This window comes from Sapajus apella, unplaced genomic scaffold (genome assembly GCF_009761245.1).
Source record: "Sapajus apella isolate SASKATOON/1434 unplaced genomic scaffold, GSC_monkey_1.0 scaffold110, whole genome shotgun sequence".
Classification (NCBI taxonomy): domain Eukaryota; kingdom Metazoa; phylum Chordata; class Mammalia; order Primates; family Cebidae; genus Sapajus; species Sapajus apella.
This window is the reverse complement of record NW_022437050.1, coordinates 3,829,296-3,854,146: the sequence shown is the minus strand read 5'-3', so window position 1 is coordinate 3,854,146 and position 24,851 is coordinate 3,829,296. Positions and strand designations below refer to the sequence as shown.

Genomic DNA, 24,851 nt, shown 5'->3' with positions numbered 1-24,851 from the left:
AGAGGTTGGTTAGAAATTGGTCCAGGCAGAGGGAACAGTAAATGTAAAGATCCTGGGGTGGGGAAAAACTTGCCTTGTTCAAAGCACTGGAAAAAAAGGCCAGTAAAGCTATAGTGTAGGGCAAGTTGGAAGACCTGAGGTCCAGTGGCCAAGGAAGTATGCAGGAGAGAGACCTTCTGGTGGCAGCCACTGAAGGGCTTTCAGAGAGAAGTTATACCGCACTGGTGCAATGTCTGTGATTGGCTATGACACTATAGTAAGGCAGCCCAATCTCCAAAGACATAGTAAGATGAAGGCAGGAAGTCAATTGTAGGAAAAACTCTTTTGTGTAACCACGGCATCTGATGTCAGTGAGTCCTCCTGTGCACAGCTCGGGGGAAGAAGTCCTAAGTCTTCTAGAAAGGGAATATATCCCAAGTAGAAAACAAGATCAGTTAAGTGAAGTGGAATTGTTCATAAGGAGTGAGCCACCTGAGACAACAGTGGGTTCCTAATTCCAGACTCAGATAATCTCCCCCAATGCCCCAGTACTCCAGCTATGAAAAACACACTGCAGTGAATCCAAGACTTCCATTGCTCCAATTAAAAAAAAAAAAAAAAAATACAAAATTTTTTATAATAATATTTTTTTTTTAGAGCAGAGAAAAAAGACATTTTATAAAGTTAGCTATTGTTACATTAAAACAAAGTATCACCATGTTTTCAAACTTTTTAAAGATCCTCTTTAAAGTTTTATGGTTTTCCTCACATAAATCATGTAGTCATCATGTTTATTTCAAGTTTTTGGGCTTGTGATTGTAAATGGGGTCTTCTTTGTTATTGATTATAAATAGTTAACATATACAAAAGCTATTGAACACTTAATTTGTGAACAATCACCTTTATTAAATTGCTTCTAACCATGTCTGTTGACTTTTGTTTTTCTAATAATATATCTTCAGTAACAACTTTGCTTTCTCTTGTCATTTAGTGTTTACTTTTTGGTTTCAAGTAATGTATTTCACATCCAAAGAAAAAAACAGAACATTTTTAATGGCATTGCTAACAACTTTATTTGGGAAGCTTAAATGTTTCTAGGGTTTCACTGTAATAAATGATGTTGACTATTAATTTGCAACACACCTTTGACTATGTTAAGATAGAAAACACTCTTCAATCCTTTTATTGCTATTACTAAAAGATTTTTTTTTTTAGAAGGGATAGACACTAAGTTTTGTCAAGTACCTCCCTAACATCTATTGAGACCAAATGGTTTCCCTTCATTGACTTGTTCATAATTTGAATTACAGACAGAACCTGACTTGCAATTTTTCAACTTTGCAATGGTACCCATACAACCATTCTGTTTCACTTTCAGTATAGTGTTCAATAGATTATATGAGACATTCAACACCTAATTATAAGATAGAAGGACAGATTTTGCCCTTCTAGTCTAATCTAAGTGCTCCAAGCACATTTAAGGTAGGATAGGCTAAGCTATGATGTTCGGTAGGTTAGGTGTATTAAATACATTTTCAACTTATATTTTCAACTTACAATGAGTTTATCAGGACAGAGCTCCATTGTACGCCACAGTACATCTAGTATAGGAAATTTCTTAATATTAAGCAATCATTCTTAATATTGGGCAATAGAATAAACTCCACGTGATGTTGTTATTCAAATTAACTGATGTATTCTAGTTTCTAAATTTTAAGTTTCGGCATCAAAAGCCTGCATTTTTCTTTTTCCTATGCCTTGTACAAAGTATTTTAAAACTGGTAATATAACAGAAAGAGTAAAGCAAGTTTCTACAATGTTAGAATTTAGGTAACTCTGGCTTTTGAAATAAAATCCATCACCTTTACACATTTACAATTCTGCCAATAAAGCCTAGAATGCATGTTTTCCTACACTGTGTCCTATCTTCCTAGGTTGGCGTTAACTTTTTATTTCAGCATGGATCACTGAGGATGTAGTCAGCTGCAAGTAAAAAACTCCAACTCTCACAACAGAGAACTGACCATCTCACATAACAATAAACCCAGAGGTACGGCAAGTAAGAGAGTTCTTCATTTTGGGGGCCCAGTGATGTTCTCAAAAACTCAGGGTCTTCTCCTCTCTCTGCTCTGCCCTCCTCAGATATTCAATTTGTCCTCACATTGGCTCCCTCCTCGTTATAAAAGGGTAAAAGGCAATAGGGCATGTTCTGAAGCACAAAAGTTTTCCATTTTAAGTTCAATGTATTGTTTTCCTTTTATTGTCTGTGCTTTTCGTATCAAAGAAATCATTTGCCTAGCCCTGGATTTTTAATTCTTTAACTGTAACATGGGCTACATTTTCTGTTGGATGACCCAACTTCCTGACAAATTGTGTTGGACTAGCTTGGGAGCCTTTACTGCTAACCACCAGTCAGGACACATATAAATATATCCCAACCTCCCAAAAGGTCAGGAAGCTGTAAGACTTTGTGCTGTTCCAGCCTCTCCCTTTGAAGTCTGAGACATAACCTAAAATCTAAGAGTGGTCTCCTCCGTGGATGAAATGCATATTTACGTAGCTTTTTAAGGGATGAATGGAACATAAGTGCTGTTGTTTCACATCTGAATTCAGTCGCTAAACTGTATGATAGTTACCGAACCACAGCCTTACAGATTCCTGGCATTTAACAGACAGGATACCTGAGACAAACCTAACCTGTTTCTTCACAACCTGCTCTATCCCTTGGGTTTGTTTTATCCTGAAAATTCAAATCCTTTGCCAGGATAGGCCTAAGCAGAAACCTCTGTTTGTTAATTTTGGCTGAGTGTCAGGGCTTCTTATGCTATTTACTCACACTCTTCTGCAGTGCAGTAAGTTTAACTGTGATTTCCCTGATGACTTCGGTTTCCCGCTCAGGAGCTCCTCCAGGGCGAAGAATCCATTATCTGTCCTCCACGTCTACCTTTCATATTTACCTATCTTTATCTTTTTCTCCTCTGCATCCTGAGAGTGTCCAAGTTTGTCATCCATATTCCTCTTTCATTTTTGGAGATCAAGTCTTCTGATTATCTTAGTAGGGATTTTAAGTCTTACTGCAATTTTGGTTTCCTCCCATTCTTTTACTTCAGTCAGCTTTTTTGTTTGTACATTTCTGTTTTCATCTCAGTCTTTTCCCCCTTAGGGCCCTCTGGTTTCTTTTCCCAAAGTCATGATTTTTTAAGATACCAGATTTATCCTAAATTTGTTGCCTGTGTTTCACACGTAACCATTTTCAGTGAGATACGCTGTCCTCAAAGTCATTCTGTCCTTCCTCTGCATTCTGGAATTTTTTTTCCTAAGCCACATGTTCAGCGTCTTTGACAAGGAGAGCCCCAGCTAGATATAATGCTCCTGCACAGACGGGTAAAACACATCCTTAGGTTATCTCAATAGCCACTAAATGCTACCATGTTTCTCCCTTTCATATTTGAACTTGTAAATGAGATATGGTCTCCTCTGAGCCTGGCTGGTAATGTGTGACATATATTCCTTTCAATGCATGTGGAGAAAGGATAATGCCTCCTGCTGAGACTCAGGCATGTCACATGTATCGTATGTTGTACATGAAACACGGGGATGCAAGGCTCTTCCTGTTTTGAACACTTTAAGCGATTGCAGCCAGGGGTGTACAGCACCCTTAGCACCTCCCTCTGACTCCTGCTGTAGGGCTGCATGTTGGGAGTTTGGGTTTTTAAGTGAAAGTGGAGAGAAAGTTGCTAGTGGAGACAGAGGAGGATCAGTTGAGGGACCCAGGTATGACTGGCTCCACAGACTGGGAATGACAAACTTGTACTATTCAGCATGACCCAAGGCTTCCCAAAGCTATACACACTGTGTAAATGGATTTTAAAACATGTCCTACCTAGTGTTGGGCATTTGTCTTGTTCTAGTTCAGAGAATAGAATGTGTGCTATATAGTCCAAGACCATTCTCAATCTGTTTCACCAGCCATATTGAAGAACATTCTGCCCAAATCTTGGCATATGGCAATTTGCTTTATAGCACAATTGCTGGACATTTTAACGAGAATTCAGAAGCGGTATATCAGGCCCAAGGAGTCCAACACCATGTTACTCCAGAAATGTCAAACAGTCTATTTCCTTTTTAAGTGATTACATCATCTTCTACCATTTTAGACGGACTCAAAGTATAGGCCGCTCCTGTGCATTTAATGCTGCTTTTCTTAAAAGAAGAAATTACTTTTTCACATCATTGTGAAGTCAAGATACAGACTTATAAAGAACAACTGACTGCAATCGTTTTCTCTGTCCCTCAGGGGTTAACATTTGTGTAACTGTCTCTTTTGGTTGGCACACGCTGTACTGAAGAGAAAGAGCCATCTGCTCCCCCATCTGAAAAACACCACTTGTCTGACATTCCCCTGCCAGTAAGGAGACTGATACTGAAAACCCACGTATTCATGAAGCCGATTTAGTTCTGAGACATTAACAACCACACTATCAAAACCAAACTCCCTCAAGTCATATACATCTTTCCATTCAAAATCAGGTCTAAATGCAAACTTTATCTTAGGCCAATGTTCATACTATTTATTATGGCTCTGAATCCAAGTGAGTCAAATAAGTAATGATATATGTTAAATCCAATATTGATTTTAGAAGTCCTTTTCCCTTGATAGTAAGGAATGGACTGCCACAGATACTCACAGGCTGCCTGTGCCTAGGGTGCTGTGCTCCCAGTCGGTGTTGTAAGCCAACAGTGGCTTGGTGCCACCCTGAAAGACTCACTTACTTAAGAAAGTAAAATACTGCATGCCATAAATTTGCATAAGTATTTACTCTTAATAAGTGAAAAGAAATCTACCACACGTTTAATGGTTTAGTTTTTCATTAAGAAAACTTCAAACCTTCGAATTAATTTTCATAGCTTGTTGCAAATGGTAACATTTTATTACTTTATAATAATTCTTTAAAGTCAACTCTTCAGTAGCAACATAAATGAAAACCTGAGGAAACATTCTGTGCTAACCTCTTTTATACAACATTCTATTCTTCGGTAGGAGACGTAAAAGAAAGAATGTTGATTTCAGGAAGCTGCTCTATAATTGGGTACTTTTTCCCTGGACCAGAACACCCTGTATATAAGAGTTGGCAAGCTTGCCCTATAACAGGCCAGATACTAAGTATTTTCTCTTGCAGGCTGTATAATCTCTGCCACATCTACACAGTTCTGTCATTGTAGAGCAAAACTGACCATAGACAGTACCTACACAAGCATGACTGTTTCAGTAAGAATTTAAACTATTGGCAGGGTGCAGTGGCTCACACCTATAATCCCAGTACTTTGGGAGGCCAAGGTGGATGGATTGCTTAAAGCCAGGAGTTCGAAACCAGCCTGGCAAACATGGTAAAACCCGCCTCTACTAAAAATACAAAAAATCAGCCCAGCATGGTGGCCGAGGTCTGTAATCCTAGCTACTCAGGAAACTGAGGCACAAGAATTGCTTGAGCCTAGAGGCAGAGGTTGCAGTGAGCCAAGATCACAACCCTGCACTCCAGCCTGGGCAAGACTGTCTCAACCACAAAAAAAAAAAAAAAAAAAAAAAAAAATTTACTTGATTACTGACACTATTGAGGCAGCAGGAAGAAGCACAGTGCAAAAACATATTCAAATCTGGGACTACACAATTTCACAGAATTATACAACATTCCTTGCTCTTTTATTAATAGAGTATACAGAAAGCAATGTATATTCTTTAATACCAACCAAATGTTATGTGTAATAGCTGACTCTTCTTCAGTTCCTAATATGTGTCACGCACAGTTCTAAGTGCTTTGTGTTATCTCATTCAGCTCTCCCACCACTCCAGGAGGTTTGGAATAGAATGGGAAGACAGAGGCGGCACCAGGCAGTATCCTGATGCTTCTCACTTCTGTAAGTGAAAATGACAAATGGGCACATAAAGGTCCATAGGGCACTCACCCGACAGGCTCTCAAAGTCCTAGAGTGTTTCCAGTGGGTCTCCTCTGTTACTGTCCTCTCTGGTTACCCCTTTAATCCCACCATCCCATGATCTAAACCCTTCCATGCTGATTTTAATTCTAAAATTATCATTTTCACTCAATCCCCCTACTCCATGCTGACTGCTCTTCTTCAAAACCATGAAAATTGGATGGAAATACCATAGTAAGAGGTATGGGATTTGAAATCCCTTAGATAAAAATGTTTTCCACAAAGTATGATAGATAAAAGGTGATTTTTAAGTGTTCATTTTAACAGCACCCTCACAGGAGAGCAAGTACCTTTGATGTCAATAGCAGGTACCCAGCAGATTCTGTTTTCTAGGAAAGGAAAAGCTTGAGAACACTTTCTTCTCTTTGTAACACCTAAAAATTATCATGACTTACATAACTGGACAATATTTAACTCAATGTTACATACCTTAGTTTGAGATTTTGTTATTTACAGATGCCATTATTACTAATTTTGGTTGGAAGACTATAATATACTTACAAAAATATGACAGAACTCCTTATTTTAGATTGTTTTCTCTTAAAATTATAACTTCTGCAATAAGAGATCTGATGATGTGAAAGCACCACTTTTTCAGTCTTTCTCCAATGTTCATCCTTACAGGGAATAGAGTCAAGCAGCATTGACATGCAATAAGTGGAAATTTAAGGATATTCTGGTTATTCTGCATTTCTAAAGAAAACATTTTCCTATATATTCATTTTGAACTGCAAGTTTGTTATAATAGCTTATATGAAAAAATAAGTAAGACCTAATCATCATTTAATCAATACACTGAATTCCCTGGAGGTACATGGCTCTACTAGCCGATTTTATAGTTAAGGCGACTGGGATTTGACTAACTCAAACCAACAGTAAGGAAGCAGACAGTTAAAAAGGCTGAAGAGTTAAGTCATAAGTGGTCTAGACTCCAACTCAGCAAACTATAGCCCCCAGAGTAAATCTGTCCATAGACTATGGAAACTAATCACAAATACAGAAAAGTGAAAAGGACGTAAATGCAATTCTACAGAAAGAATTAACATCACTAGACACTTGTTTTACAAATGACAAGTACGAGATATATGAAATACCAGGAATGGCACTCTGTGGTTTTCTAGTATTGAGTGAGAAAAGAAACCAAAATAGGACCTGGAATGATGCCCTGTTTGTGACAGTTGGCTTGAAATCTAGTCAAAAAAAGTGAGCAGCGAGAGAATGCAAACATAAAAAGTAATGCCTAACTTTTCTATTTTCTATTCTATCCTGTTGTATTTCCTAGACAAAAGTAATTCTTAAGCTTTCTATTCTACCCATTGTGGAATATGTACCTAAAGATTCAGATCACAGAAATTACAACTATGACAAATTACACATATAAAAAAGATACATTCTTTAAAACTCATTCAGGGCAAAAAAAAAAAAAAAAAAAAGTCATAGGGAAAGTCAAAAGACCAATGACAAACTGAGAAGTAACATTCACATATTATTTTCCAAAGAGATTATTTGCATTCCTCTTTAGAAATAAAATAGTAATTATCAAAAACCCAATATACAAATAGTCAAAAGACATGAACCAATAGTAGACAAAAAGGCAAAAGTCTTTAAATGTTTTTAAAAATGTTCAACTATCCTCAAAAAACGTACATAAAAACTACGCTGAGATAGCACTTCTCACCTATCTAGCAAAAATCTACTCTCATGACAAGGCTCAGAAGAAAACTGAAAGTCGCAAATACTGTTGATCAAAGTACAAAATAAAATCCCCATAAAGGAGAATTTTGCAGGATCTAAAAAAAGTACACATGGCAAAATTACCCAGTACTTAATGCAGCTGTAAAAAGGAGTGAGGAAGATCTCTATGTACTATTATGGAGTAATCTCCAAAATACATTATGAAATAAAAAAAAAAGAAAGGGGGAGAACAAACAACATAGACTACTACACTGTATATGAGAAGGAAGAAAAAGCAAGTACTTTCTTACTATTACAACAAAATTTAATAAAAATGGTTACCTATCGGGGGATACTGGGAAGACTGAAAATAGAGAAAGTTTCTCCATGTATAACTTTTTATTTAATTTTAACTTCAAACCTATTTATATAGAAAGAATTAAACCAGAAATTGAAAACTCAGAATTAGAGAAAAAGAAATAAAGCACTATTCACATCAAATTGGTAAAACATCTACACAGAAAAAACTTCTAAACTCAGTGTTCTGTCTCTACATGCTCAGTAGTATTACTGAAAGGATTATGCCCTGCAAAGAAATCTTAAACTTTATTCAATAGTTTTAATATTAATACTGTAATTTTAAAACATTTTATGTGTATTGTAAGATAAAGCAAATAAGTAACTAAGTTGATGTCATTAAGAAATTACTATTTTCAGTGTAAGGGAAAATAGAAATATAAAATGAAATAAAGGGAAGAACTTCTCTTCTGCTAAATTTGACTTGAAAACATTGATCCCAACTCAATTATTTTTATTTCTTAATTCTGACCACTGAAAGAATTCTGAAACAATGGTCTCCTGTTGCAATGGTACCCAAATCTTGGCTTTCAAATTATCACCTCCCCTAAAAGGCGCCAGAGATTCTTGGAGAAGGGGTTCCAGGTCTTACAAAAGCACAAGATGAAAAGTGACTTACCCAAATTGAAAATTAATACAATTGAGAGACATGTCCTCTACCACCATTTTCTAGCAAACAATCTACTCCTACATGTGACACTCCAATTTACTTTTTTGTTTTGCCCTCTTCATGTGCAATGACTTTGCATTAATTACCCTGCAGAAGTTGTGGCCTCATATTAGCAAGGTCACAGGATATAAGATAAAAACTCCTATATGCTAGCAATGAACACGAGGACACCAAAATTTAAAACAAAATACTACTTACCATTGCCCCCCCAAAAATTAAGTTCTTAAGTATGTACAGGACTTAAGAACTTTACAGCATACGAGTCCTGTAATAACACGTACAGGACTCATATGCTGAAAACTAAAAATGCTGATGAAAGAAATCAATGATGTAAACAAATAGTGAGACACACCATATTCATAGATTGGAAGATCCAACACAATAAAGATGTCAATTCTTCCAAAATTAAAGACTTGAAGCAATTCCTATCAAAATCTCAGCAAGATTTTTTTGTACACATAAAAAAGTGTATGCTAAAATTTATCTGAAAAGACAAAGGAACTAGAATAACTAAAACAATTTTGAAAAAGAAGATAAATGGGAAATCAGCAGCCTACCTGATTTCAAAATTTATTATATGCCTATAATAATCAAGACACTGTGATACCAGCTGGGGGACAGGTACACGGATTAGTAAAATAGAATAGAAAATGCAAAAATAGATGAACAAATATATCCAAGTGATTTTTGAGAGAGGTGCAAAAAAAAATTCAACAGAGGAAAAATAGGCTTTTCAACAAATGGTGCAGAAGCAACTGAATATCCATTGGTTTAAAGGGAAAAAAAGAACCTCAACCATATACAAAGTTAACTCAAAATGCATCATGAACTTTAACATGAAACACAAAACTACAGAACTTTTCAAAAAAAATTAATACACGAGAAAATTTTCAGGACCCAGGGCTAGGCAGAATTCTTAGCCTTGACAGCAAAAGCATGATCCCTAAAAGAAAAAATTGATCAATTTGACTTCATCAAAATTAAAAACTTTTTCTATGCAAAAGACCTTCTTAAAAGAATGGAAATACAGTCTACAGAGAATATATTTGTAAGTCAAATGTTCAACACATGGCTAGTACCTAAAATATATAGAAAACTCCTAAAATTCAACAGTGAAAAATGATCCAGTTAGAAAATGGGTAAAAGACATAAAGAAACTTTCACTGAAGAGGATATACAGATGACAAATAAGCACATGGAAAAAATGGTCAACATTAGGGGAACGTAAATTAAAACCAAAATAAGGTATCACTACATACTTCTCAGAATGGCAAAAATGAAAAGATAATGGGAACACCAAATACTGATCATTCACACATTTCTGGTGACAATGTGAAATAGTATACCACTTCAACAAAAACATTTCTTAAACCAGGGTTCCCCAATCCCCAAGCCACCACTGGTACCAGTCCCTGGCCTGTTAGGAACCAGGCTGCACAGCAGGAGGTGAGCGGTGAAGGAGGGAGCATTACCTGCTGAGCTCCTCCTGTCAAATCAGCAGCAACATTAGATACTCACAGGAGCACAAACCCTATTATGAACTGCACCGGTGAGGGATCCAGGTTGCGCGTGCTTCTTATGAAAATCTAATGCCTGATGACGTGAGGTGGAAGTTTCAACCTGAAACCATCCACACCACCTCCCACCCCTGGTCCATGGAAAAACTGTCTTCCAAGAAACCGGTCCCTGGTGCCAAAAAGGTTGGGGACCACTATCTTAAACAATAAACATACAATTAACATATGACCCAACAACTGCATTCCTGGTTACTTATCACAGAAAATAATGGATACACAATAAAATCTATAGACAAATATTTATAACAACTTTATCTGTAACAATCAAAACATAGAAACAACCCAGATGTTTTTAACAGGTGAATGGTTAAACAATCTGTGGTACGCAGTTTCCATGGAACACTACTTAATAAAAAGGAATGAACTATTGATATACACAACAATCTAGATGAATTGCCACAGAACTATGCCAAGTAAAAAAAAAGCAATATCCAAAGTATAACTGCATTTCTATAACATTTTTTAAATGACAAATTTATAGAAATGAAGAACAGATTCGTGGTTGCCGAGCAATGTGGAAGGAGGTAGGAGAGGTGGGTGTGGCTATAGAAGGGCAACATGAGAGATCCTTGTGGCGATGAAAATGTTGTTTCTTGACTATATGAAGGTCAATATCCTGAATGTGACACTGCTTCACAGTTAACAAGATGCCACCATAAGGGGAAACTGATGAAGGGGGAAGAGGATCTCTCTGTGTTATTTCTTATAACTGCATGCGAATCTACAATTGTCCCGAAATAAAATTAAATGGATATTTTTTAAGTGACTGAACTACACTGAAATGAGATATAAATGTTTATTATACTAAAATTATCCAAGTTTTTCTCAGAAGACTAATAACACATGCATGGAAAACCATACAAGTATAAATAATTCCAAAAAGTACCTTTTACATGGTACATGAAAATGTCTTTTAGAAAGAAATCTGGTTGTATATTCATTTAATTATCAATAAATATTGTTTTCCATTTTCAATATTATTTCACATTGCAAAATGCTGGGTTACTAAATGCAAATTAATTTATCAAAGTTAATTTTAAATCTTGTACATTCCTTCAGAGGTTTGAAAAAAGTAAGTATGCTTTAAAAATATTTTAAACTTAAATATTTTAATGAAGCTTGTAAAGATAAAGGAAAAACATATGAAAACCTTGGCATTCCTTTAGATATAGTAAATCCAAGAATAATTATTAATTTGGTGCTATAAAAATTTTCTGCTGCCATATATTTATGATCAAACACAATCACCAAAATCCTACTCAAATAAGGTTACCACAATAACAAAAAGAGAAGATTCAAACAGGTGTTAGAGAAATCCTCTCCAAAAAAAGTCTTCAAAAAGACAGTCTTTCAAAAGGTGAGAGAAGTCTGCATTTACACTCAGCTCACATGTGCATCTGTGTATTGTACTACGTGAAAACAGATTACACACTGTCATAATCAGCCACCTAATGCCTCAGGGATATATAGGGTTCCCCCTTGGTTAATTTCATGCAGATTCTATGGTACGAGTTATTTATCACAGCACAGTCCTCAGATCAAAATACTATTACAAGAACTAGGTCCCTTCACTCAGAAAAATTATTTTTCTTTCCTTTCTTTTCTATCCTGCTTTAAAATCACAATAAACTTTAAATCCTTTAGGTCTGAGAGTTTTGCAATAAAGTGTGGTACCAAGACATAACTCAATGTGGAGAAAATGAGGACTGCCACTGAAAATTTAATCTGCTCCAAGATAGATATATAATACTTAAAAGAGATTTTTTAAAATTGCCAGGTTGTGCATACAACTTACTTTCAGTATCTATTGTTAGTACAGAACTTTAAATAACCATCTTGGAAAATTCACTGGTTATTCTTAATTGATCAAGAATAGAAACCTACCTACCTATACTGTGCATGGAACAATTGTATTTCTCCCCCCTAATAACCTGCAATAAACTATTTCTGCCCCCTAATAAACCTGCAAAAAAGCCCTATCTATTCTGTGTGACCAAAGGTGATTTCTAAGCCAATAGTTCTAAAAAGGTGGCAGCCATAGGGTAACTGATCAGGCACCATACCTTGCTCTTATCTTATTTCAAACTGCTGAGATTTATAAATAATTAAAAAATAAACCAGTGAGAGAGGGTCAAATTGTAGATTTAAATGTAGAGTGAATCAAAGGGCAGAGAACAAATAGAGAAGATGTGGGAAATGAAGATGAGAGAGGAGAAAGAAACCCAAGCAGGGGAGAGACACTGTGAGGGGAAGAGAAGCCAAGAACAAGAAGTTGAAACAGAAAAAACAAGAAGGGAAGTTATCAATAGGCTGGAAAAGAAAATGGAATCAAGGAACAAGGAACACAGAGGTCCTATGATAGAAATGCAAATATTCTCACCACAAGTGTTTAAAAATTTACTAATTTCAATTAGGGTTTTAAAATTAATTTTTTAAGGGACAGAGTCTCACTCTGTTGCCCAGGCTAGAGTACGGTAGTGCATTCATAGCTCACTATAGCCTCAACCTCCCAGCTCAGGCAATTGTCCTGCTTCAGCCCTCCAAAAGCTTAGGATCACAGGCATGCGTCAACACACCCAGCTAATTTTTAAATTTTTTGTAGAGACAGGATCTTGCAATCTCGCCCAGGCTGGTCTTGAACTTCCAACCTCAAGCAATCCTCCAATCTTGCCCAGGCTGGTCTTGAACTTCTGGCCTCAAGCAATCCTCCCATTTCAGTCTCCCAAAGTGCTGGGATTACAGGTGTGAGCCACTCCACATGGCCATAAATAATTTTAATATAGAAAAACCTATAGTATCAGTTACACATTTTTTCTAGGAATTTGGTATGTGTTTAAAATGATTAATTGATCTTCTATATGGTTCTTAAAGTATAACAGTTTGTCACTTTAAATTTCAACCAAAGGGGAAAGATGATGATGTTAACTGCCAACACACCATTTTGTGTCTTCAGCACACATGCCGTAAATGGCAATTGGAGGCCTTACTATTCAAATGCGTTGAATAACCCATTGACAATTCATGTCAAATGTATATGATACATAGACAGTACTATTTCCAATACAGAAATTCCCCATATTATAACTTCCTCCACTCTATCCCAGCATTCACAATTACATACCAGAGTGGAGTCTTCTCTGCCTCTAGGGGGAGAGGGGACTGCTAATACAGTCAGACTTTGACAGCTTCTCACCCAGTGCTCCAAGATCAGACAGACCAGGTGGTTGGGATGGTGGCAGCAGCACTGGGCCAAGGAAACAAATCCTGGGACAATCAACCCAACATCAGCTTGTCATATATTCATAACAAGTTTTAAAATACCTGGGAAAGAAACATTTATATCTTTCAACAGCAATTTTCAAGTTATTTCTATCGAAAATATCCATAAACCTAAGGAGAGCCAATATTAACAAGAGAATCCACTCCCCCCACAAAACATACACAAATTCAAATAACACTTCATTTATTAACATTATAAGCTTGGCATCTGAGTGGGACATCCCAGAGCTACATTTGCATAATGATGTTCTGTTAAATCTAATTGCTTTAAAATACCCATTGTTCTTTGCACCTGTCTAATGAGAATCTGCCCCAGCAGTTACTAAAATCCAAGTAACTTAAGAGTTCATTCAACAGATTGCATATAATTCAACAGATTGTATATCAAGCACCTGTTTTGTCAGGTACTTGGCTGGGGCTATCCAAGAATACAGTGACTAGTGTGACTCCTAACCCCTTAGAGCTTACATTCTAACATTGAATAAGCAAACTAATAAAAGTGGTTGGAATGTTAAAGAAAGCATGCTACGGTCTAAGAATGCTGAAGGCCATGAGATAAAAGAGGAAAAAAACTTCTTCTGTGCCTAATGTTTTGCAGCTTGCAAAGATGACAGCAGAATGGTAGAATCAGAAGTAAAAGAAAGAAAGTGTTAGAATATTTTGCTTATAAAATTTTCGTGTGTGTGTGTGTGTGTCTGTTGCTGTAAATAAAGTCAGTAACTCCAAGGCAAGGTGGATGCCTCAAGATTCATTCAGCCAAAGTCTTCATTTGCCCTAAGACTTTAAGGATTATGGGTACAGTAAGAATTTCTATCTCCAGGGCTTAATTATTGAATATTATTCCCTAATCCAGAACACCCTCAATAGCAGCATGCCCCAAAGAGTCCTACAATGCCTGAAGATACTGTCTCACAATTGCTGAACTCCTGAAAGTGAGGTTCACAATCAATACAGCTGGAGCGTCCTCACGGCGCGCCACCCAGGAACCCAGCATCTCCTGGAGTTGATCCTGTGGTGTGGACAGACATTTTAGAGGAAGTATCCAAAATGTTTATCTGAATGCATCCTTGGCAGGTGTAGAAATACTCATCACAAACAAGCAAAAATAGACAATAATCAAAAAATTAAAAACTAGAAGCCTAGCTTCTGTGATTCTTTTAATAACAGCCTGCTAGTGTAGTTCCTAACTTGCCACCTTCCCTAAGGTATTGGCCGTATTTCTCAATTCTATATGAAACAACAACAAAACAAAAACTGAAGCTTAGACAAAAATGGAATGTATTCACCATGCAAGTGGATAGCCCTAGCATGGAGGATGTCTGCCATTCCAGGACCCACATTCCTCGAGTGCCATCAGGTTCAAGCCTCTGGGCTCTGCTCCCTCTGTGTGCCACATTCTGCTTGGTGCCAGGAAGGCAGCCCACTTGGCAGCCCACACACCACTAGCAATCCAACCAGAAAAGACAGTCTCTCCCTGCTACTCCTACAGAAAAGCACCAGACGGGACTCCAATTGACCTATGTAATCACATGCCAATTCCTTGAACTAACGCTGTGTCTCCAAGGTGATGCCATAAGGTCCTACGATGAGGAAAATGCCAAAAACAGTCCCTGAGGAAACCAGCCTAACTCCTGGAGTTCTGAGGAAAACAGACTGAAAACCAGGGATCTGATTAAGATGTTCTTGGGAAAGAAACTGCACCAATGTTTCAAACCATGCCCTAGAAATGGGCTTACCCTATTCCTATCCATAACAATCATTTAACACTATTTGAAACTGAAAAAAGGAAATAATAGTTAAAATGTTTAACATGTTTATTAAATGCTTAAAACCAATCCCATTTTGGCTCCATCTAGGACACATTCTTATTTACTATAGCACAAGTACATATAAAGGTCTCAAATCAAGTCTTCCAGGGATGACTGGCAATTGGATGCATTCTCAAAATCAATATCAATGCTCAAAGCTGCTACAACCTTCAATCCTACATAAAATTCTAGCTGCATAGTAATTCCAGAAAGCACTTAATTCTATTTTGAGGTTGCCTTTATAGAAAAATTTTCTGAGTCCTACCTTATGCTGTGTGAACACTGTAATGATGGCTGACTCTGGACACACTATCTATGGGTTAGCCCTGCTCTGCAAGGAGCAGTGGCATGGGGGTGGGGAGAAGAAATAAGAAAAGAAAGAACATTGTAATGATTAGCTAATTGCTCCAAATATTTGCCCCTCATTAAAATAACTTCATATGAAAACAAATTGTCAAAGATCACCACTTCTAGGAAATGAATGAGGGCTGGGTGTGGCAGCCCATGCCTATAATCCCAGCACTTTGGGAGGCTGAAGCAGGCAGATCACTTGAGGTCAGGAGTTCAAGACCAGGCTGGCCAATATGGTGAAACCCTGCCTCTATTAAAAATACAAAAATTAGCCAGGCATGGTGGCATGGGCCTGTAGTCTCAGCTACTCAGGAAGCTGAGGCAGAAGAATCGCTGGAACCTGGGAAGCAGAGGTTGCAGTGAGTCAAGAATCCTGTCACTGCACTCCAGCCTGGGACACAGAGCAACACTCTGTCTCAAAAAATAAAAAAGAAAAAGAAAAAAAAAAGAAATGAATGGGAACAGCTTATATGTCAATCTATGAATATCATTAATGATTTAAAGTTTTATTATGCTACACTATTTATGTTAATACTTTTTAAAGAAAATATTATAATTTAGAAACTCATCTACCACACATAACTAAGAGCCTGCAAAGGGGAAAATACACTTAATCCCAAATCATAAATCCAATAGCAAAGAAAGTTCCTGGTTTATCGTTTTGTTTTTAAGAAGATACTGTCACTGCAGATGTGGTCAGTGGTCACATCATGTGTTCCCCAACTCCTTATCCATCCAAACCTGTTTGCCTTTTTCTTCAGTCCCACAGGTCACAGCTAGATGATCTGAGCACCTATGCCATTATTTGTTTATAAATTTGATTTTGTGGGATTTTTTGTTTTTTTTCTGTATCATGTCCAAGTCATAGAAAGAAAGAGTGAAGGGAGGCAAGAACCTAGGCAGGGGAAAAAGCAGAACAGGAGGCTCAAGACTGGTGAAGAGGGAGAGTAGGCCAGGCATGTGGCTCATGCCTATCATCCCAGCACTTTGGGAGGCCAAGGAAGGAGGATTGCATTAAGTCCAGGCATTCAAGACTGGCCTGAGCAACACAGCGAGACCCCATATCTCTATCAAAAAAAAATAAGCCAGCCATCGTGGCAGGCACCTGAAACCCAGCTACTAGGGAGACTGAGCTGGGAGGATCATGGGATCCCAGGGAGGCTGAGGCTGCAGTGAGCTGTAATTGCACCCACACACTCCAGCCTGGGCAACAGAGTGAAAGCCTGTCTCAAAATAAATAAATAAATAAATAAATAAAAGAAGGAGAGCAAGAGTAAAAAGACAGTGAAACATAAAATGCCAAATTCCTTAAGACTGTCACTATGCACATACACATCAACAACAGAAGCATCCAGAGTCTCTAAAAGATTAAATCATATGACTTTACAAACACATGACTCCAACACGAAAAGGAAGAGCTGCTTAAAGAGATTAATGTGGTCAAGTAGGTATTTTTCTGAGGAGTTTAGATTTTTAAAGGAAATGTTAAACAGAAAGATAAATTATTTGTATAAAAGAACACAGGGATCTCTAAAATTCCTATCAGGAAGCAATGGCAGAATAAAATCGAGTTTGCAAAAATTGAAAAAGTTTCACTTAGTTATATTGTAACAAACAATTATAGACAACACACTTAGTTCTATACCTACTTTCTTGGTCAAATAAAATTAACTTCAGAATACACACAGAAAATAAACATTGGAAAGAGAAAACTGAAATCCAATGGTAAGCAAAAATAATAAGGGAGGGAATCCTAGATCCTCCAAATATACTGCAGCCTCCTAACTTGTATGAATTATAACAGAGACTTGGGGATAAGTTCATGGAACACCTGCCTCAATTTTTATAGAGCGGTAACAAACACTAGGGCTTCCGGGAACTGGCAGCATCCTACTTCTTGATCTGCGTAGCGAATGTCCAGATGTTTGTTTTACAGTTGGTTGAACTGTACATCTGCTTTACGCACTTTGTTATATTTCACCCACGCACCCCCCAATAAAGGTTAAATCTAAAAGGTACAGGATGACTGGAGAAAGGCAAACACTACCTCAGTTTTCAAAAACTACAGGTAAATACCTGTGAATATTTACTGTGAATCACTAGCAAGATTCTTACAAGCTAAGAAAATAGCTTGTAAAAGCTAATGAGGCTGACATGGGAATTCACAAGATGCAAGGCTGTGAAACTTCTTTTTTCAACTGTGTTATCTGTCAGGAACTATGGCCTATAAGCTCTATGAGGTGTCAATTTGTTCAGTGCAGTCCTCATGACAATGGAGTGAGAGTGGGGGGCAGGCTGGAGAAATACCGTGAGTGCTGGAACATGATTTCTTAACTTTGAAGAGCACAAAGAGAACGAACAGCAGGATCAAGTTCACTCAAGAGGGAAGACTCTGCAGACGTGCTACTAGTTCTATGCCCCGACCTTTCAACATCTGAAGGTAAGAATATAGGAGACATAAAATAGCAGATTTCATGGGTAATGAATTTGGGAATAATAGATGAGTTTAGAAGCTATTTCCTGAAATTAGGATCAGAAGCCTTTATTAAAATATAAATTGCAAGGATGGGTGTCTATAGGAATAGATTTGTGGGTGGAAAGTTGAGGGTGTTCCCAATAATGGCTTCTATTTCTTCTGTGAAAGGCACTGTGAAGACAGAGAGAACAGGGGATTGAGAATGGGGAAGATCTAAGGAGCTGACACAAAGAACAGATGAGAAATCTAACTGGAAACACAACAGAAGTGTTAAGATTTAAATTTACAAATGGCAGCTGGGCCCAGCGGCTCATGCCTGTAATCCCAAGCCACTTGGGAGGCTGAGGCAACAGGAGGATCACTTGGGCACAGGAGTTAGAGGCTATGATCGCACCACTGCACTCCATCCTGGGCAACAGAGCAAGACCCCATCTCTAGCAAATGACTAATGGGATATTTTCACAGTTTTCTTCAGTGGATAGCTACATTTTAAAAGTAACTCCATAACCTATGTGAATGATGAGTTTATATCTTAAGAACTTTAGCTGTAATTTCAGAGAATATTCACAACTTTCAGATAGAAGATATTCTGAAATCTTCAGTTACTTTAACAGAAAAACACCTTGCTGCAAATTGTAATAAAGGGTATTAATGGAATTAACAAATAACATGACTGAGAAAGGACTAGATTTGGCCAGATATTTCCTATCCCAATTTAATCAAAGAAAATGAGAAAATAAACTGTAGCTTAATTATAATCATATAATCACAGCTTCCCAACAGACACAAGAAAGTAAACCACTTTCACATGTAGTGAGTGTTGGCTGGTGGATTATTTTAAGCATCTTTCGTACACAGCAGTGAGGCCTCTTTAATGTGAACAAGTACATATGCTTTAAGTCCAATAGTTTCCTTGTTTAGCTGTTTCATTCTATTTTTATTAAGATATTCAAGCACAATCTAGTCAATAGTATTTTGCCCTTATTCTTCAGGATATATTTGTAATAAGGGCAGGGGTTAATATCTTAGCTAGCAGGGCTATTTAAATAATCTACCCCAGACCTATGAAGTCAATACTAACTCCCAATGAAACATAATTAACTTCTGTGATTTAACAAATGGGTAGCTTTGATATGCATGAAAAAATGTAGATGGATTACATTTTACAGTTTTCTTTCAGGAGCTATTAAAACACTAAATGACACCACAAAATATTCTTACAATTGAAATGTTAAGACCGTTAATTTTAACTTTTGTTAGCTATACTTTTTCACAGAAAACTCTAGAATGATCATTGGTACCAATGAAAAAGTATTTCAAAAACCACTTTTTCCTTATATTCAACTTGCCAGACATAAATGTAAGGCATAAAAAAAAAGTCACATTAGTTTCTAATTGGTTCACAGCCCTGTTTTGTTTTCCCTTTGACTTAATAATCTGAATGCTAGTTAAATGAAAAATGGTCTGAAATGTGGCTATAGAGCCCAGTTCCAACATGAAATTTGCTCCTTGAGCAAGTTAGTTACCTCACTAACTTTCATCTCCAATCTCATGAGATGAGGACATGAGGATGTACAGAAACCATCTGCATGGAAACTGAAATGCAAGACATACTCAAACATGGGAGGCTGCTTTTTCTAGTGATCTTCTGGATGAAATCTAGTTAATGGTCCTTCACCAGCAAAAGAAGCATGGTCCCTTTAACTATGAACAGTTATCATCTGTGCATGTTAGTGTATGTAGTCATCAATCGTTTCTGTTCATGACAGAAGAAATATCATCCTTTGGAATAGGTTTGGCTTTGGTGGGCAGCTCCACTAACCATTCGGAAATGGACTCCAGCCAATTCCCAGCTAAACTGTTACAGAAACTACACACGGCACCACTAATAAGAGCTACACATTACTTTTCCAATTTTACAAAGAGCATAAACAGAGAACATATGCTATTCTAATAATTCCAAGGAGTGGTATAAATGTAACTCAGTTCATTTGTATTTCAATCTTTTTTAGAAATTATGTGTTACTTCAAAAATTGGGAGTCAGGTGAGTTCCTATGTCGAGTATATTTTATAAACCCAAATGTGGACTAAGGTTATAGCAACTTTTATTCCAAACGCCATCAATTTTCAAAATAACCCCCAAGATGAAAGATACTCATCAAAGTTTGTACATGGCTATCCAGAATTAAGTCAAGCACTTTAAGAAAAGGATGGTAAAAAGGGATATAATCTACTTAATTGTTCTCGAATTTTTCCATGCCATTACTTACGTCACTTACGTATCTATCCTCTACTCAAAAAAGGAAACAATGGTAACAGGAAACAAAATAAAAATAGAGACAATTGCTACAGGGAGAAAGATCTAAATGGGGATAATATAGAAAAAGTTCTTTAAAAGAACTAATGACACAGTGGGATATGATCACCAGAAAAACACACATATCGACAAAACACTTCACATACCCTTTTATGTCCTGTTTTTCCTCAAGACACACCCTAACTAAAACAAAGTATTCCCATGTATAGCTTGTTCCTGCATGTATGATGTGACAAATTATTTCTTCAACCTGGTGTCTGTTCTGATTTAGATTCCTACTCTTTAAAAAATACAGGCCAGAACTCATTCCCTTACCAGACACTGTGAATACCTCAATTTTTTCATGCTCCTCAGAACTTTAAAGAGAGAAAAAAAAGGGTTTCCCTAGATCACTACAATCAGTAATAATCTGAAAAAAGAAATCTCTTTTTCCTTCAGGAATGGAAATGGGAGGGCACGTATAAACCCCAAACAATGTATCTGTGAAAGCCCATGAGTGGCTCTGTTACGAAACATGGAAACAGAAATATCTACTTCAACTTGTCCGAGCCTCAAATTTCCTTAGGTATTGGGTCAAAGAACACACAACTGCAGGCACAGCTGTTCCATCAGCCTCTAACTAAATGAAAACAGGGGCCGCAGCCTGTGAATTGAACTCTGGATGTAAATCTCATATTTTCAGTAAATCCACAAACCTGTCATTGTGGCACACCCTCTCCCCTACCAGCAGGAATGATCTCTTTGCCCATTTAGCTCTATTACTTTCCTAACCCCACATACATGGTCACTAACCTCTTAAGAAGAATTCTAAAAAATACTGGGGATCTCTGGAATGTGTATCAAATATTTGGACATCAAAAAAAAAAAAAAAACCTCCCAAATCCTGACAATTTTTACAGTTACTAGGATCAGAAGTACAGTGATTTTGTGTTTAAGTGACAGATTATTTTCCCTTTATTTTGTAAAATTTTTAAATGAAATTTTATAAATATTGTATATGTAATTATGCATAGAATTACATAAATGTATTATATATATTTCTTAATTTCCAGACATATGAGGATTTTCCTGTTATCTTTTGGTTGATTCCTTCTACAATTCTGTAAGAAAAATACTCTATATGATTGCAATAATTTGATATTTATTGACATTTGCTTTATAGTCCTATATGTAACCAATGTCAGATGTTCCTTGTGCTTGAAAAGAATGGGTTATACAGGAACTGCATGTAATATACTATGAATGTTCATAATATCAAATTTGTTAATTAATCATGTTCTTTAAGTCTTCTAAGTTTTCTGCCTGCAAGTTGTATGATTCAGAAAGGTATGTTAACTTCCCACTAGGATTGTGCATTTAGCTATTTTCCTTGTTTCTGTATATATTTGCTTTATATATTTTTGCTTTATATAATATGTACCTTTATGTAATACGAACTGAACCTTTTACCACTGTACAGTGATCCTCTTCATCTCTAATGCCCTTTGCCTTGATTTCTCTTTTGTCTGACATCAACATGTTATACCAGCTTTCTTTTGCTTAAAGTGAGCCTGAAATATAATTTTCCATTATTTTGTTTTCTGTATCCTGGTGTTTTTAGATATGCTTCTTGTAAACCTAGCATCTCGGATGTTTTTAATCCAATCTGACCGCTATTTTTTAGCAGAATCCTCTAGTCTATTTACGTTTATTGTAATTACTGACACTTGAATTTATGACCATCTTGTTATTGTGTGTTTTGTTTTTCCTTCCTCTGCTATACTCTCTTCACTGTATACAATGGTGTTAAGGTCCATTTTCCTTCTAATTTTTTCCCTTATGTTGAGTAATATCAATAAATTGTTAGGTAAAATGATTCATCAATATTTATTGTTTATATGTCTAAATGTAACTTTCCTAAATTGTCATACCTTTAGTTGATAGCGAAGCACAGGACATAAAATCTTTATGAAATTATAATACAACTACCATCTGATCTTTAAGATTAACCAATCTATGGAAGTGCAAGCCTGCCCATTAAAAACGACAACAGTAGGCTCTCAGAACTGCTGCAGCTTAGTCAGTAACCAAGCTGCTTTCAAATTTGTTTTTATTCTTCTAGTTTTAACCAATGAAACTAAGGTATATTAACACAAAACATGTATCTTTATATATGTAGTATCAGATATTGATTCTTGTGGCAACCAGATGTCACTAAGTATGTTTACCCTTTCAGAATTCTCCTTTAATACCCAGCTCAAAATAAAAACCAGTTAAAGCCAAATTCCTCAGAAGCAACGCAGTGTCATTCCACTTTTAACGAGGGGAAAAAACTATTTTAACAGTCCTAATTTTTTTAAAGTGTCACACAAACTATCATAGTGCATGATAAACCATGAGAAGTAAACAAGCCAGTACAAAGCCTACCATCATAATACAGTAAATATGATACTGGTGACTGTAGAAGGAAAAGATGAGACATCACTACGAAAAGATTACCATTCTCAAACACCTCAGTGACTAGTGGTTCAAGGAAAGATCATTAATCTTGTGGCTCAAAGACTAACATGGTCTAGAGTTGCTTAGGAAAAATGCCTCAGGGCAAAGTTAAAGACAATCAGTTATATAAAGCAAGTGATATATTATCAGTATTATAAATTTACAAGAAAATAACCACCAAGAAGACTGAAGACTGAGATCTTCTGGTCAATGTGATCTGTTCCACTAGATTAACTACACTGGAGAACAGATAATAATCAGATATGTGCTGAGTAAATCTGGAATCACAACAAAGGGATTTACTGGTTTCAGAAGTTCACAGCATCACACTGCATCCATTTCCACTATGGAAGTATGCCTGCCTTAGGATACTGTCCCCAAATAAATAATGCCTGCATAGGCACAGAAAAACTTTTTGTTAAATTCTTGTTTTTCCACACCCATTGTTAATGACAACTTTGTTCCTCTGTGGCACATTCAACCTATGTTTTATGACAGACTGAGTGTCACCCTCTCTCTCCTTTGACCAACTGTATACTGACTGACTTAAAATGGTTTATCTCTCCTAAGCCAAACTTACTGTTATTAGGTACCTTACCCAACCATCACCAATAGCATGACCTTTTGTTATTGTACTACATTAAGAAGTGGGCGCAAATGTGAGAGGTACAAAGTCTACAAACTTCATCCTCTACCTGTTACTTCATCAAGAGTCCAACACTGCCCAAGGAGTAAACCCTCTATATCTACCAATCCAGGCTGTGGTCTTAAGATACACATACTCTGGCCCAAAAAAGCAGGTGTGACTTCACAGGTTCCTTGACAGTATCCTTTGTGTCTTAGTCCTCTGCCCCCACAAGGCTGGTCCCCCCCGAACACACACCTAGCCAGCTCTTTCATGGACACCGCATTCAGTCACTCAGGTCCAACAGTTAAGCACAGTTCCATCCAACAAAACCCTTCCCTCCCCAGCCCCATTCTCCTTCCAGTCAGAGGAGCAAGCCTCTTTTTCAGGTGACTGACTCCAAGAATGACCTTCTCTTTAATTAATAATGAGGCATAGTCTAATAAGGGCAAGACCCTGCTCTTCCCACAAAACCACAGCCCTCATAAAGTCAAAGTATACATCTAAATTGGGGTGGTGGGAGAGAGAGAGAGAGAGAGAGAGAGAGAGAGAGAGAGAGAGAGTGTGTGTGTGTGTGTGTGTGTGTGTGTGTCAACTGCAACGACAGGGCAGCTGAAGGCAAAAGGGGACTGAGGAAGGAGGCAGCAAAAGTAGGAGAGGGGTAAGAATCCAGAAGGGAAACGAAAACAACAAAACTGAAGTGCACTTCAACATCCCGCTGCCAAGGGGATAAAAAGGAGAAAGAAGTGCAGACCAAACATATAAACGCCACAGTGACATGCATAAAAACTCGAGGGGCACACTCCAGGGACAGAGCCTGACAACATGACGAGCTACAGAGCATCAAACTTTCATGTGACAGGCAGCTTTTCATATGTGCATCTTAAGACTAGAACTTGCTATAGATAAACCTTCTGTAGTTAATAACAGCAAAAGCCATCCTCTATTCAGTGTTTGCTGCCATGTTCCAGGCATACTACTTGGCACTTTTTATCATCTTATTTCATTTGATCAGTTCAGAAAGTCCTCCAAGTGAGTATTTTTAAAAAATAACAGCTCACTTTTTAAAAAACAATTTCAACTTTTATTTCAGATTTTGGGGTACATACACAGGTTACATGGGGAAACTGAATGATGCTGAGGTCTGGGGCGCAGACAATCCCATCACCCAGGTAGTGCACATGGTACCCAGCTGGTAGGTTTTCACCTTACTCTGTCTTCCTCCCTCCCACTCTATTCATCTCAAGTCTCTATTGCTCCCATCT

The 24,851-nt window shown here is 37.1% G+C and overlaps 1 protein-coding gene and 1 long non-coding RNA gene across 3 annotated transcripts in view; both read right to left on the bottom strand.

The window, feature by feature from the left end:
- Positions 1 to 24,851, bottom strand: part of SDK1 (sidekick cell adhesion molecule 1) — a 978,776-nt gene that overhangs the window by 908,568 nt on the left and 45,357 nt on the right. The window lies entirely within an intron of this gene.
- On the bottom strand, positions 6,988 to 24,103 carry LOC116537474. Its single transcript, XR_004263136.1, has 3 exons — positions 23,601 to 24,103; positions 14,780 to 14,784; positions 6,988 to 7,000 (listed from the first exon to the last, which is right to left on the bottom strand). It is a non-coding gene; the product is annotated as an uncharacterized LOC116537474 (long non-coding RNA).